This window comes from Myotis daubentonii, chromosome 2, assembly GCF_963259705.1.
Source record: "Myotis daubentonii chromosome 2, mMyoDau2.1, whole genome shotgun sequence".
NCBI lineage: Eukaryota > Metazoa > Chordata > Mammalia > Chiroptera > Vespertilionidae > Myotis > Myotis daubentonii.
This window is the reverse complement of record NC_081841.1, coordinates 153208412-153225335: the sequence shown is the minus strand read 5'-3', so window position 1 is coordinate 153225335 and position 16924 is coordinate 153208412. Positions and strand designations below refer to the sequence as shown.

General features: G+C 40.3%; 1 non-coding gene across 1 annotated transcript; it reads right to left on the bottom strand.

Annotated features, from left to right (window-relative positions):
* Positions 1-16549: 16549 nt before the first annotated feature.
* LOC132228967 (small nucleolar RNA SNORA62/SNORA6 family) lies at positions 16550-16710 on the bottom strand. Its single transcript, XR_009451556.1, has one exon. It is a non-coding gene; the product is annotated as a small nucleolar RNA SNORA62/SNORA6 family (small nucleolar RNA).
* Positions 16711-16924: the final 214 nt, after the last annotated feature.

Here is a 16924-nt window from a genome sequence, read left to right as displayed (position 1 = left end):
GGGCAGGTTGCTGCCTCAAACTCCGCCCTTCCAGGAAACAGCTCTGAGAAACAGCTTGGGAGAGAGTGCAGCCATAGCCAAGACAACCCCTGTAGGACTGACTTCCTTCCGCTCGGTCGCTAGCTGTTCCTCTGTATGTGATGAACACCACCCATGGTTTTCATATAAGTAGATGCTTTCAAATAAATCATTTTATCTAAGCCTCAAAACACCTGTCTAAAGTCTGTTTTGGCTGCGGTAACAAAAATACCATGGATTGGGTAACTTACACAACTAACATTTATTTCTCACAGTTCTAGAGATTGGGAAGGCCAATATCAAGGTGCCAGTAGATCTGGTGCCTGGGTAGAAACTTCTTTCTTATTTATAGACAAATGTCTTCTCACTGTGTCCTCAGGAAGTGGAAAAGGCAAAGGATCTGTCTGACGTTGCTTTGATCAAAGCACTAAACCCATTCATGAGGATTCTGCCCTCATAACCTAATCACCTATCAAATGCCCTACCTTCAGATAGCATCACATTGGGGATTGGTTTCAACATATAAATTTTGGGGGACACAAACGTTTAGTCTACAACAACACCGTTGTGAGGCAAGTAATAACAGGACCCCACCCAAAGACCCCCACAAATTTCACCAGAAAATAAAAACCCCAAAGTTCTTTATTTGACCACTGCACATTGGAGGAAACAGAAAATAGTAGTTAATTACTTGGTCACTAGATTGGCTTGAAATTCTTACTTATCACTTTATTTACTTAGGGGCTTTGGGAAGTTACTTAGCCCTAAGTGCCTTTTACTCCATCTGTAAGATGAGATAACAGAATACCTACTGAATAGTGCTGACATAATAATTCAATTAGATAACGGGTTGAAAAAGTGTAGAATGCCTGGCATGTAATAGCTATTCAACAATATCATTTTTACTCTACTTTCTGAAATAAAACTGTCCTCAGTTACCAATGTCTGCCAAGACCATAAAAAGGGACACGTTATTTGTGGCACCTACTCTAGAAAAATGTTGGAGGCAGAGAGGCAGATAGGGAGGATGCCATTGTAAGGCAGTATGCAGTACAGAGAATATTAAAAAAACATGTGTTTTGACAAGTAGTTAAATAAAGATGTGATTTTTTTGAAGTAGTAAAATAATGGCAACTTTTGGGGCTTTTAACAAAAATCTCTAAAAAATAAGAAATATCTAAAAAATAAGAAATGCTCATTTTTGTGAGAGCTCAGAAAGGGGAAAACAGCTTTGTTTATCAAAAATTCAATATTTGCTATTTTTAAATTAAATTTATTGGGGTGGCATTGGTCACCATGATCATATAGGTTTCAGGTATGGGTTTCTATGTTACAAGATCTGTATATTGTGCTCTGTGCCCACCACCCAAAGTCAAATCTTCTCCTGTCATCATAGGTATATTAGGATCCCCTTTCACCCCCACCTCCTTCCCTCTAGCAACCACCACTACTGTTTGTTTTCATGAATTTCAGTTTTATATCCCACAAATGAGTGGAATCATATGGTTCTTATCTTTTTCTGACTGACTTATTTCACTTAGCATAATATTCTAAAGCTCCATCCATGTTGTTGCAAATAGCAATATTTTATTCTTTCTTATGGCTGAGTAGTATGCCATTGTGTATATGTGCCACATCTTCTTTATCCAGTTCTCCATCTATCACAGGACCCCTTGCTTGTTTCCATGTACCAGTATTGGCTACCATGATTAATACTGCTATGAACATAGGGGTACATATATTTTTGTGAATACATGATTTTGAGTTTTTTTGGTTAGAATCCAAGAGAGGGATTGCTGGGTCATATGGTAACTCTATTCTTATTTATTTTTTATTTATTTATTTTTTTAGGAATCACCAGACTGCTTTCCATAGTGGAGGTACTAGTCTACATTCCCACCAGCAGTGAATGGTGGTTCCCTTTTTTCCACAACCTCTCCAACACTTGGCATTGCTTGTCTTGTTGATAATAGCCACTCTAACAGGTGTGAGGTGATATCCCATGTAGTTTTGATGTGAATTTCCTTAATTACTAGTACGGTTGAACATGTTTTCATACCTATTGGATCTTCATATGTCTTCTGGGGAGAAGTGTATTTTCAGGTCCTCTGCCCACTTTTTGATAGGCATGTTTGTTTGTTTGATGTTGAGTTTTATGAGTTCTTTATATATTTTGGAAATTAAAAATATCCTGTGTTCATGGATTGGTAGAATCAACATAGCTAAAATGGTCATGTTACCCAAAGCAATGTACAGATTAGATGCAATCCCCATCAAAATCCCAATGTCATTTTATAAAAAAATAGAATGAAAAATTATCAGATTTGTATGGAACCACAAAAGACCTTGAATATCCAAAGCAATCCTGAGAAAAAAAAAGAATGAAGCTGGAGATATCACATTACCTGACTTCAGATTATACCACAGAGCTATGATAATCAAAACAATATGTTATTGGCAGAGAAACAAACAGATGAATAGAACAAAATAGAGATCCCAGCTATAAAACCACACGCATATGAACAGATAATTTTTGACAAAGGAACCAGAAACATACAATGGAGTAAAGATAGTCTCCTCAATAAATAGTGCTGGGAAAACTGGAAAGGCACATGCAAATGAATGCAACTAAATTACGGTTTATCCCCGTGTAAAAAAAAAATTAATTCAAAATAGATCAAGACCTGAAACAAGTTAAATAGGAGAAAATATAGGAACTTGGCTATAGAGAACATTTTATGAACTTGACCCCAAAGGCAAGAGAAGTAAAGGCAAAAAATAAATTAATGGGACCTGTGGGAACCCTATTCAGAGTATGCCGGATGCTCAAGGCCACTCTGAGTGTGGGAATTTTAATCAAATTGTTCAAGGTGCAAAGCAAGGATGCAGCAAGCTATGCACTGCACAGAATGCCCTTCAAGAACCCAAACTATTGATGTTACTATTTAGAAAGAAGCCTCTTTTGTTTGAGCTTGTTTGAGCTTGTATATAGTTGCCATTGACCAGCCAGTACCAGAGGGCTGTATTATGGGGAAGATGTGTTACTGACCAGCAGGCTACTGCTGTGGGTACAGAGGCTGCTGCATTATGGGAAAGATGTATTGTTAACCAGCCTGTGTGCAGCTACTGAATGGGACTTTGCTTTGAAGAATTGTTTTATTTAGTGGCTCCTTGTTAGCAATGACTACTTGGAAACTGACTCCTACACTAAAGACTCTCTTCTATACCCACAACTTCTCATGGTTTCTCCATTGAATACCCAGCATTCAGAAGGTCCAGTCCCTGGCAGAGGGGTTCGGACCCAATAGTCGGTATAGTGGAGCAAGATGAAGGAATTGAGTGCCAGCAGGACTATATCCAACTAGAAAGTATCTGCACAGCAAAAGAAACTGACAATCAAACAGAGACAGCCAACCAGATGGGAGATGATACTTTCAAAGATTTAATCTTTGTTATTTTGAAACACTTTTAGTTTAAGATATCTTCTATGTGGAATAAAATCTGAATCTGGATTGTAGGAGTAAGAAGGTAAGAGTGGACATGATTAAAAACGATGTAAAAATATATGTGATTAGTGAAAACCTTGGTATAATAAGATATACAGTACAAGGGCAAATGACCCCTGAACGACTTACATTGATACAAAAATATTGTTCATTGAAATGAATCTCTGGAATGGTCCAGTGATTAATTCCATAACATCACAAGTACAGGAGATAAGATATTATCTATATGGTACAAAAGTCAAAGAAAAGGAGACTTTAAAATGGATTAGTTATTTTTTTCCAATAATATGCAATTGGATCATATTTTAAATAGTTAGAAGTCAAATAAAAAAATGAGTGGATTGGAACTTTAGGCTATTATGGGATAATATCATTTAAACTTAGGGGGTAGGGGGCAATGGGAGGATAAGGACATATATATAATACCTTAATCAATAAAAAAAATTAAAAAAAATAAAGTTAGCCACCAGAATAGACATTTGCAATGTAAATTTTATTCTTCCCAATTTGGGCATTGTAATGTCTTATTTTATGTGGTTGCAATAATACCAATGTTATAAGTCCAAATATGTTCTTGAACCTTTCTTCAGCACTTCAATTCCCAGCATTACCAAGGCCAAGCCCTCTACTGTGAAGCTTGCTGGTAAAATAGGAAGAAGATCTGTCTGCAACCAGAAAACCTGAGTTCAAAAAAGATTTCAAGCCCTTTAAATAAGATAGCCTTAGACAAATATAATAATCTCTCATGGCCTGTGTCTCCCTATTTGTATAGTGGGGATTATGATTCATGTCTTACTGGTCTGCTATAATTGAAGGTCATTGTAAATTCTAGGAGCTTAATAGATGTTTAAAGATGTGTATTATACAATTGAGCCATTTGTGTGTGTGTGTGTGTGCAATAGAAAGTGTTAATTAAACCTGTGGTTTCAGGAAATTAATAAAATACTCTAAACTTAATACTCAAGTTTCTCATCTGTAAAAGTAGAGATATTCATTCTTATATAGAAAATATATTGTGAGTATTAAACAAGATGGAAACTACCTAAAACAGCTCTCAACATAGAGTGGCCTCTCAATAGTTGAGAACTATACTTGTTTTTAAATTACGGGGTAGAGACTCTCCCAAGAGCTTGTTCATATATGGTTTTAAAAGTGAATTTAAACAAAAATTTAAGCATTTGGCTTAAAAATTATAGGTATGCATGCAATTGTACACAGCAGAGCATAAAAATTCTGGTTGTGTTAGCTGGGATTTGTTTTTCCTACTTCAGAACAGAATGTTTTTCTTTACTGAAGGAAGAATAAGGTGGTATTTGTTATTGTGTTCCTAAGATGAGACCTCTTCTCCCCTGTAGATAGGATAAACAAGTGTTTGGAAGACTCCAAGTAGTAATAATAACAAAAATAATGAAAATCATAAAATAATAAAAAGCAAACAACGTGTAGGTGCAGTCCTAAGCATTTCACATGTATTATCTACTTTAATCTTCTCAACAACCTTATATTAGCAATTTTTATTGCCCTCATTTTAAAAATGAGGACTTTTAGAACAAAGAGGTTAAGTATCTTATTTGAGGTCACACAGTAAGGCATGTATAGAGAATCCCCAGTGAACCATTTATTATTTCTTGACATGCAAGCAAAGGAATCTACAGAGATTAAATATTTAGTTTATTGTCATAGGTCCTTCTTTTGATGTGGAAAATTTACTTTTCCTTTTAAAGTCTTATATAAGAGATGGTCATCCAAAGAATGTTTTAAAAAACCTGATAGGGATCTGGGAAAACTAACATGCACACTAAAGAGAAATGATAAAATAAGCCTGCTATTTAATACAGGCTTTTCAAGATGGATAGATAAATACTGTCTGAGATGTTTACGACATGGCTGTAATGAAATCCTGCCATAATAATTGAACTGGCAGTTTAGCTGAGGTTTGCAACTATTCATTAGAGATGAGGGACTGTGAGTTGATTAAGAAAAGATTTCAAGGAACTCTCTTAGTCATTCACACCAAGTTTTAAAAAGGAGATTGAAAGCCCTGGATGGCCTGACTCAATAGTTAGAGCGTCAGCCTACACACCGGAGGGTCCTGGGTTTGATTATGCGTCAAGAATACTACCTGGGTTGTAGGTGGGATTCCCCAACCCCTGGGTGCGTGTGGGAAGCCATCAATCAATGTGTCTCTATTACAGCAATGTTTGATGTTTCTCTACCTCTCTTTCTCCCTCTCCTCTCTTTTTCCCACCCCCCACCCACCACTCTCTCTAGAATCAATAGGGGAAAAACTCCTAATTCCTTGAGTGAGGATTTAAAAAAAAAGGGAGATTGAAAGCATAGAAATGGCTGTGGTAGGCAGAATAATGGCTCCACAAAGATGTCCACATTCTAATCTCCAGAATCTTTGTCTACTTTGTAGATGTGTTTAAGCCAGCCGTGGGCAAACTTCGGCCCGCGGGCCGGATCCGGCCCCTTTGAAATGAATAAACCTAAAAAAAAAAAAAAAAGACCGTACCCTTTTATGTAATGACTAGAGGCCCAGTGCGCAAAAATTTGTGCACTTGGGGTTGGGAGAGGAGGTCCCTCAGCCTGGCCTGTGCCCTCTCACAGTCTGGGACCCCTCAGGAGATAAGGACCTGCTGGCTTACGCCTGCTCCCGGGTGGCAGAGGGCAGGCCTAATCCTAGGTGTAACCCCTGGTTGGGCTCAGAGCAGGGCCTATTGGGGGGTTGGGGCACCGCCCCCTGTCACACTCAAGGCAGGGTCGATAGGGAGGTTGCAGCGCCACTCCCTGTCATGCACAGAGCAGGGCCAATCAGGGGGGTTGGGGCTCTGTACCCTGTCACACACAGAGCAGGGCCGATCAGAGGGTTGGGGCTCCGCACCCTGTCACACTGATCCCGGTGCTGGGAGGCCTCACTGCTCCGCTGATCCCAGGGCCAGGATGCCTCTCGGCTCCCCTGATCCCTGGCCGGGAGGCCTCTCGGCTCCACTGATCTATGGCCAGGAGGACTCTAGGCTGCTGATAACCGTGGCTGGGAGGCCTCTCAGCTCCGCTGATCCCAGGTTCCTGAGGCCTCTCGGCTCTGCTGATCACGGGCTGGGAGGCCTCTCGGCTCTGCTGATCGCGGGGCTGGGTTGACTCTCGCCTCCACTGATCGTGGGGCCCGGAGGCCTCTCGGCTCTGCTGATCACCGGGGCTGGGAGGCCTCTCGGCTCTGCTGATCGCGGGGCTGGGCCGACTCTCGCCTCCGCTGATCACGCGGCTGGGAGGCCTCTCGGCTCCCCTGATCACCTGGGCTGGGAGGCCTCTCAGCTGCTGATAACCATGGCCTGTAGGCCTCTCGGCTCCACTGATAACTGGGGCCTGGAGGCCTCTCGGCTGCTGATAACCATGGCTGGGAGGCCTCTCAGCTCCACTGATCGTGGGGCCGGGAGGCCTCTTGACTCTGCTGATCCCAGGCCCTGAGGCCTCTCTGCCCTGCTGCTTCAGGGCTGTTTGGCTTCGCTCTGCTTGGAGCCTGAGTATGCAAATTAACCGCCATCTTTTAGCTTCTATAATTAAAACATTGTACCTTTTGGAGTTGTTGCTTCAGGAGCTCAGAGCCCCGCAGCTGCGGGGATCCTTGACTTTCTCCATCGCTGGGGCAACCAACCCTCCTATTCTCAGCTGCCTGGCTGCCAGCCGCCATCTTGGCTGACAGTTAATTTGCATATCTCGCTGATTAGCCAATGAAAAGGGTAGCGGTTGTACGCCAATTACCATGTTTCTCTTTTATTAGTATAGATGTTTACTTTGAATTTATATTAGTTCACACAAACACTCCATCCATGCTTTTGTTCCGGCCCTCCGGTCCAGTTTAAGAACCCATTGTGGCCCTCGAGTCAAAAAGTTTGCCCACCCCTGGTTAAGCTAAGGACCTGGAGAAGGGGAGATTAGTCTGAATTATCTAGGTGGGCCCAATCTAATCACATGGGGCTTTAAAGAGAAAATTTGCCAGCTATAGTCAGAGAAAGATGTGGCTATGGAAGAATGATCTGGAAGAAGCAACATGGTTGGCTCTGAAGATACAGGAGGAGGGCCATGAACCAAGAATATGTGTGGCCTCTAGAAGCTGGAAAAAGCAAGCAAACAGATTTTTCCCCAGAGCCTCAAAAAAAGGAACAAAGCTCTTCCAACACTAAGACATTAGCCCAGTCTGATCCATGTTAGACTCCCACAGAACTCTAAAGTATACAGTGTATGCTGTTTTAAACCACTACATTTGTGTAATTTATTTAAAAACAACACACACACACACACACACACACACACAGTAGAACGTTAATACGATGAGGGGAAAGGTGTAATTATAATGTTGCCTTTTCTCTATCACAAATAAGGTTATAAGCACAGGAATTTTATTTCTGACTTCATTTGTAGTCTTTGACCAACATTTCTCCTATTTCTCCTACCCTCAGCCCCTGGTAAGAACCATTCTACTCTGCTTCTATGAGTTCAATTTATTTAGATTTCTCATGTAAGTGAGATCATTTGTCTTTTCCTGTCTGGCTTATTTCACTTAATATAATGTCCTCTAGGTTCATCCATGTTGTTACAAATACCAGAATTTCCTTTTTATTTTAAAGCTAAATAATTCAGGCATGCCTCAGTGATATTGAGGATTAGGCTCCAGACCACTGCAATACAGCCAGTATTGTAATAAAGAGAGTCATAATATTTTTGCTGAGAGATGGTCTTGCCTTCAATTTGTAAAAAATGCAGCACCTCTGAGGCAAAATCAAGTGAAGTGCAATAAAATGATGTATGCCTGTATTCCACTCTGTGTGTGTATGTGTTTCTATATGACATTTTCTTTATCCATTGATGGACATTTAGGTTGCTTTCCTACCTTGATTATTGTAAACTAGAGGCCCAGTGCATGAAAAATTTATGCACTTGGCGGGGGGGTGGGGTGGAGAGGGGGAGCAGGGGGAGGGTCTCACAACCCAGTCTGCATGCTCTCACAATCCGGGACCGCTCAAGTAGGGTCCAGTGCCATCGCAGCATGGCTCTGGTTCCCTGGGCCTGAGGTCCGGGGGGAAGGGACCAAGAGGCCAGTCCATCGCAGCATGGCTCTGGTTTCCTAGAGCCTGTGGGCAGGGGGAGGGACCCAGAGGCCAGTTCGATGGCAGCATGGCTCCATTCCCCCAACTCCTTCCCGCCGCCACACCATGGGCGGCTGGGACCCAAGACTGACTTCCGCCTCAACACCTGGGATCCTAGCCTGGTGTTTTCATCCATCCAGATGTTTAGGTCATGATGGACCCTGGCTCTTTATATATTAGGATAATGTTGCAATGAACATGGAAGTGCAGATATTTCTTCAAGATAGTGATTTTATTTCCTTTGGGTATATATATACCCAGAAGTGACATTGCTGAATCATGAAATAATTCTATTCTTAATATTTTGAGAACCCTCCAATGCTGTTTTTCATACTGGGTGCATCAATCTACATTCTCACCAGTAATGTGTGTCCCCTTTCTCCACATTCTCACTAACACTTATCTTTTGCCTTTTTTTTTTTTCCTTTTTATTGAATTTATTTGGGTTGAAACTGAGCAAGAGGTTCAGCTGCCTTCTTCAACAAAAGTCAAACTCATGAGACAGATTATGGTACAAAAAGAAAGAGGTTTATTCAGGTGCTGGCCTGGGAGAATGGTGGACACCTGTCTCAAAGACCATCTTGCCTTCCTGCTCAAGCCCGTGGTTCTTATAGGGATAGGACAGCTCTTTCTCTATCCAATTATCTGTCTAGCTTTTAGCTGTTCAGTGTAAAAACCTCCCTCTGTGCTATCTTGGCCAATGGAGAAGACTCCCTGGTGCTCCCTGACTGCCTATTATATCAGATTCGGGAGTGGGGGCTGCTGCAGGACCTACCGCCAGAAAGTCTGGAGATGCTGCAGCCATCAGCTGACCTCCCAACTCTGAACACAGCTCGAGCACATCCAAGGGAGCTGGTTGAAGTTTGTGGAGGATCCTTGTACCCTTGGCACACTTGCATCCTCTGTGAAGCCCCTTGTTCCCTGCCCCTCGACTGACTATGGTAACACGGTGCCACCAGTTAACAAAATTATATAGGTTTCTTGTGTACAATTCTATAATACAGCATCTGTATACTGTAATGTTGCTTACCACCCCAAGTCAAGTCTCTGTCCATCACCTACCCAGACCTTCCTCCACCTATCCCAACCTCCTTCCTCCAGCAATCAACACACTGTTGTTTGCATACATGAGGTTCTTTTTCTCTATCCCTCCACCCTCTCCAGCACAGCCCCCCTCCCCCAATAGCTGTCAGTCTGCTTTCTATAAGTCTGTCTCTATTTTGCTTGTTAGTTAATTAGATTCCACATAGGAGTGAAGTCATATGGTACTTATCTTTCTCTGACTGGCCTATTTCACAAGCATAATGCTCTCCAGGTCCATCACGCTGTTAGTAGCCGTCATTATCAGGTGTGAAGTGGTATCTCATTGTGGTTTTGATTTGCCTTTCCCTGATGATGAGTGATATTGAGCACCTTTTCACATATACTTGTCTATTTGTGTGTCTTCTTTGGAAAAGTGTATGTTGAGGTCTTTTGTCTATTTTCAAATCTGATTATTTGCTTTATTGCTGTTGAGTTGTATGAGTTACAGATTTTGGATATTGACTCCTTATTAGATATATGTTTTGGATATATTCTCTCCCATTCCCTGGTTGCCTTTTCATTTTGTTGATTATTTCTTTTGCTATGCAAATCTTTTTAGTTCAAGGTAGTCCCACTTGTCTATTTTTATTTTTGTTGCCCATGCTTTTGGTGTCATATCTCAGAATCATTGCCAAGACCAATATCAAGGAGCTTTTCCCTGTCTTTGCCATGAACACAACAAATTTAAGCTCCATGAGGGCAGTGACTATTTCACCTACAGTTTTATCCCTAGACCTTAGAATATGTCCCTGCTCATAGCTGGATCAGTGTGTCTGAGGTGGAGATGCCTGCCCTCCATCTGTGAGTGGGTTTCCATTGGTAGCCCATTACCAGAAAAAAATGTCACTGACAACTTAGAGATCTGGGACTCACCCAGGAGGCCTGGAACTGTGCTTGGACAAAGACTTGATCTCAGTACTGGCCTCCAATGCTGTCAGTGAAAGAGTGATGCTGCCTAAGACTCATGACCTTACCCCTGACCATCTAGGCATTGGATCTTTAAGACAATGCCTGCCATTCATCTGGGATCTCATGACTGGTTCATTGCTACTGGGACTATGAACTCTCCATACCAAACTCTTTATCCACTCCACTGAGTTAAGTCCTTATAACACTCGGACACACTTACAAGCCTTAAAAGGCCAACTGTACAACCACAACAATCCCAAGTATCTACCTATATTTGGGGGCCATGTGTAGGCATTTTAAAACACCCTGAGGTGGGGACAAAAAGAGGAGACACTCCGGATATGTGAACATACCAAAAAATCAAGCAATTAAATGACTCACATTTCTTCTTCAATCTTCTCTTGGATTTTTTTTTTCCAGTGATTCCAAGTGGAGATACATATTTTTTCCGTATCTGCTACTCTTTATGAATCCTTGCAAATCTGTCTTTGCTGCTTCAGCCTTTGTGAATGATGAAATTTATAATTTTATTTTTGCCTGAAAAATAATTGCTAATAATTTTCAGTAGAAATTGATATTTCAATATAATGTTTCCAAGTTTCACAGACATTTTACCCAATAACTAAAGAAAATATTGAATCAGATTTATAAATTTAATTTCTTCCATGAGTTGATTTTTAAAAGTGTCTAGAAATATACCAAGATGCTCAGATTATTTTTAATGAGAAGTAGGCATTAGTGCTCTTTTCTTACTTCTGTCACATGGCCATAACTTAACAGGAAAGTCATTTTTGTCAGCGTGTAATGCCTATCTCAGTTCTGTCTTTCTTGAATTACCAGTTAATTAACTTAATGGAGTATGGCTTTTCTTGGTAATTTTCAACTTTATACGTATCACTTTCTCCCCATCCCAAAATTCAGCACTTCTTCAAGTTGGATAAGTATAATTTAACCATATTATTTTTAACACTCTTCCTAGATTTAAGAGTTATCAACAGAGAACAGATAGAACAAATTTTAAGGCAATAAATTATGAATTTTTAAAACTCCCTAAATCTCATTCTTTTGTTTTTCACTGAGCCCTAGTGGGTAAGGTGTGAGTGGTTTTTGTTTAGACTTCTTATTGTTTTGTGTTGTTGTTGTTGCATTTAGTGTTGATTAGATTAATGTGAATTAAAAAAAGACAGCACCTGGAAGCTTGCTAGAAAATCAGAAAGTCTGGCATCACCCAAACCTACTGAATCAGAATCTTTGTTTTAATAAGAAATTCATGGGGGACACACAAGTCACATTTTGAGAAACACTGGTCTAGAATATAATCCAGTCAAACCAGTACATAGGACTGATTCTTTGGAAACGCTGAGACCATACTACTTTTCAGCCATCAAACATAGGTAAGTACCTACAGAAAACATTTTCTCCATACTCTCATCACTTCCCTGTATTGCCCTTCTCTGAATCACCCAGACCTGTTCCTTCACTCTGTCTTTTCGACTAGGTCTTGGTCATCCTTATAATGATGAAAGTAGTAATATCAACAACAATCATGATGATGATGATGATGATAGAATTTTTCTTCCAGCATTTGTGACATAAGCGAAACCCACTAATTTAGCAAACAAAGAATTTTGAGAATACACTCAACTAGTTTTTATTCTGAAACACAGTTTTTGGAAAACTCTTCTTTTACCCTCATAGAAAACATCCTGGTTTGTTAAGCTATGACATCCAATTAGTCAACCAGCCTATCCCTTCATTATTACTCTTATCTTCTTCCTTCTCTGTCACTTTTTTGTACCTTCTAAGGCTTTGAAACTGAACCTCTGTTTTCACTGATAGAATTCTGTCATCCACAAGATTCAATAGCAGCATTGTTAGGCCTCAACATTAATGGCTTTTATCTCCACACTTTTTAATCTCTCTTTTAGAACCTTAGCATTATCCAAAATTATTATACCTCTTCAGCCAATATAATTTTTAAATAAATGACTCTATTGTATTAGAAAAATTATACAGACTTCCTTCCCAATTTTGCTCAATTTCCAAATTACATTATTATTTTCTTGCAAAAACTTTTAACTTCCCTTAATCCTCTCCCACTGTCATGCATGCCTTTCAAGGTCCAAATTCTGCTTGATCCAATTTAGTGCCATCTGAGAAACTGCAACTAAACAAGTGACTATTGCTATAGAAAAACTTCTTTACACTGCCTAGTTTCACTTTAAATTCATTACCACAAACTTCAAAGGGGACTAAATTGCTCTGAAATTCTACACATTTTTTCACTCTCTGAGAAAACAGTTTTACAGTTTCACCACTTTGCTCAATATTTCTAGGTTTTTCTTCTACCCCACTTTCAGCTAATGGCTTTACCTTGGTAAGAATGAGATAATAAATGTCTTCAGAGAAGAACTGTATTATCATCCTACCCCAAATTGTGAAAGCAGTGCATGAGGGCTCTTGAATGATTTGTGCCTAACACTTCATATACCATCTCATTTTATCCTTACCACAAACCTATAAGGATGTTTTCTCATTATTGTAGATGAGGAAACTGAGGAAAAGAGAGATTGAATAACTGTGGTCATGCGGGAGCCTGGAGTTAAACCAGGTAGTCTCACTCTACAGCACAGATATCGATCTACTTCCAAGCCATAAACTGATATGCACAGACTTGTTTTATTGATGTAAAATACTCAGCAACTTCTATGTCCTATATTGTGTTTTGTGGCATTGTGGGTAATAATTACACCTGAAGACATCTACCAGAAAATAGTAATTATTATTTACGTGTTTCTGTTCAAAGGGTACTGAACTTTGTCAGAAGCTCAGAGTTCTAGCCTCTATTCTGTAACTGATCAACTCTTTCATCTTAAGCAATTCTCTTATTACCACTGGAGCTTAGTTATACCATTTCTTAAAGTGAAGAGGATTGATTGAATGAGTACTAAGGACCCTACCACCTCTAATACATTCATATTTTTAATGACCATATGCACCAATCCATTTCCAGTTATTTGGTAAATTAAAGAAAACCAGGAAACCTTTGATGATCCATCTACTGAAATGTTGGGTCCAGGTCCTTGCTTCTTGAATCTGCGAGGCTCTGTGAGTACTCTGGTAGAATAAGAATAAGACAGAAGTGACATTGTGCCACCTTCTATCTCTTTAGAAGTTTGACTATTCCGCTAGGAAGACCAGATGAAGAAACCCTCCCCCAATACGTCCCGCCGCCAATGAGGAAGGCAACTTTCGCTCGTTCCTGCCTTAGGATGTGGCTCCTGGGGGAGCTGACAGCCCTGGCCTCCCAGCACCCTAATGTGTCCTCTGCCCTCATGCCAGAGACCAACCACCTGGCCTTACCTGCGAACTTTAAACCATAACCACTAGCTCTGCACCATCTGTATTAGTGTGCAGAGGCCTTCCCAGCCAGGGCCCCTCCCCAAGGCTGGGAACACCTGTCCCTTCTTATGCAGAAGCCAAGGTACCCTTCTGCCCCCACGGCCTGGGCCCCAGCCTTCTCTGCTGACCAGGAGCTGCTTGGCCCAGGGGGTGGTCAGGCCCTCCCTCCCCCCCCTCCTTTTTTATATTGGGGATTTTAAAGGGGACTTCTGGTACTGGTATACTACGTATGTGGTCTCACCAAGAGGCACCTGGGCTTGGGTAGGGGTTGGGGGGGCTTATATTTCCATGAGGAGAAACCACAAATAATAAAGAAAAAAGACTCCAAAAAAAAACAAAACAAACAAAAAACTTATAGTGCAAAAGAATAGCCCTTATGAGGCCACTATTTCTGCCAAGGCAGCTGGAATGTGAGTGAAGCCATCTTGGGTACTTCAGCCATCTTGGGTACTCAGCTGCCCAATAAATACCTCACAATAACCACATTTGGTGCCATGTAGAACAGAAAAAGTATCCAGATCATTGGGGCCTGAATTTCTGGCCAAAAGGCCATGGACACAATATAATGATGGTTGTTTTAAACTACCAAGTTTGGTGTGGTTTGTAATGCAATAGGTAACTAGGATGGGTTTTAGTTCTCCTCATGGGCTTAGACTGCCTAGTATTTTTTTTTTTAGCGTCCAAAACAATTGCAGAAAGAATAAAACAATAGCTATACACAACATGAGTGATTGCATTTTCTACAAATTTGAGGGGGTAAAAGTTTGCAACTGAACATGGAATATCAGATCTTCAATGTCTGTACATGCCTTAGCCCAATTAAAAGTACCCTAAAATTATAGCAGGCAGGAAAACCAAAAGGCATTGAGAGAAAGTGCTGACAGAGCCAAAAGAAGGCCTCATAATTAGGGACTTCTGTTAGGAGTCTGGTCTGGGAGAATAACATTTCTCACACCAGGTTTAGCATATGCTGAAACAATATAATCAACACAATTTATTCTTCTGTCCCTTCCTTACTCATTGAATGTTTCTGTTTCTCTAACCTTGAAAGAATAAACTCTACCCTAATGGTGGTGGCCTAACTCTGACACTATGTCTAGAATTCACTCAGGGACTGTATGACAATTAATTGCTGTAACCAATAAAACTAGCTAATAGAACATTAAGCCTGGTTAATGGAATGTTTCATATGGAATGAGTTTATTAATTAAGAGACTAACTCTTTTTACCTATTCTACAATTTTCCAGTGAGTGAATGCCAAAGAGACAGAGAAATAATAACACCGATGAGAATCAATAAAAGTTGATGTGTGTGGACCACTGGTACTTGCGGGGGACTGAAAGCCATACACATCTGAGAACTAAAGTTAGACCATGAAGAAAGCACTTACAAAAAACTTTATGGGAACTTCCGGGCTCCAGAGAAGCTGTTTCCGCTGTGTAGCTGCTCTAAAGTGGTCTCACCACAGCCAAGTGCCTGGTAGTAAACTTGGGGCTACTTTTTTCAGTGTGACCAGTGCTTGAGAAGGGAAACAGAGATGAGCTGGGACCCGCTGGCACCTTTCAGCTGGTCTGTCACTATGTCTGATTGTGATGACATTTTGAAAAAATGACTTTTTGGTTAGTAGTAACTTAAAATCTTACAGATTTTGAGATTCCAGGAAAATCTTTGCTACGTTAGCCCAATGAATCTCACAGAATTCAGGAACTTGTACCATATGCAGTTTAGGCTGGTTGAAGATAACCAGTCATTTTCTGACTGAAACAGTTAATTCTTCAGGGCCTTCTCCCCATCCCCATTCAATACAGAATGTCACAAACAAGAATTAGAAAAAGAAGAGATCATTCATATTTACATGTTAAAGCTAAAGGACACATTTACATGTTTATGATAACTGTTAGCATTGTGAAAGTAATTGGCATAGTATACTACATCTGAAGTAACGGCATAAATCTTCATTAATGTTTGAGCAGACTGTAACTTCCTTAAGAATAATAAAATTTCCTCCCATATCTGCTCTCCTCTTAGTTTAAAACAATAGCCTCTAAAACTCAGAGGCATTTTATAAAGAGAAAAGAGACTTAAAAGGGTTTCAAGCTTGAGAACTTCCCTTTAAATTGGAGGTGTCGGTACTCAAGCTCATCCAATCTTTACTTTCATTTGGTGATCTGATCTAAATCTTTTGGGTTCTTGCTTAGGATAGCACCTGTTTCTAGCCTGGAAAAATTAGATGAATCTTGGCTCCAAAATGTTACCTTCCCATTTTCTAGGATCAGATAATTAAAAGATTGTGTATATTCTAATATCTCAGTTCTATCTAATTCTTCAATTACGAAATAATGAGCATTCAGAATGTCAAAGGACCACCAACGTTTCTCAAGGAATCGAGGAGAAGGCTAGCAAGGGCTAGTCTGGCTGGACTAAAGAATTTGTTGCTGGGTGTTTGGTAGAGCTCATTTTATATCTTTTTTTTAAAAACAGTTGAATGTGGCAGAGAGCACTATCAACTCCAGTCATAGAGGCAAGCTCTACTGGTGTCAGCGAAAGTCCTGCCATTAATATAGCACACTTCCGACACTCAGAAGTTCATCGGCCAAGACTTAGATCTTTTTTTATTGGTCCTCCATATCCTGCTTAAGTCAAACCCAACCAAAAGAAAAAGTGTAATTTTATGAGGAAAAAGTGACACCGATTATAAAGATTGCTGAGAGAGAGAGAAAGAGAGAGAGAGAGAGAGAGAGAGAGAGAGAGAGAGAGAGAGAGAGAGAGAGTCCTGGGGGACACTTAGAATTTTGCAAGTAAAATATGATCATGTCATTTCAGACAGGCATAAATACATTTAATTTAGATAAGTGGAA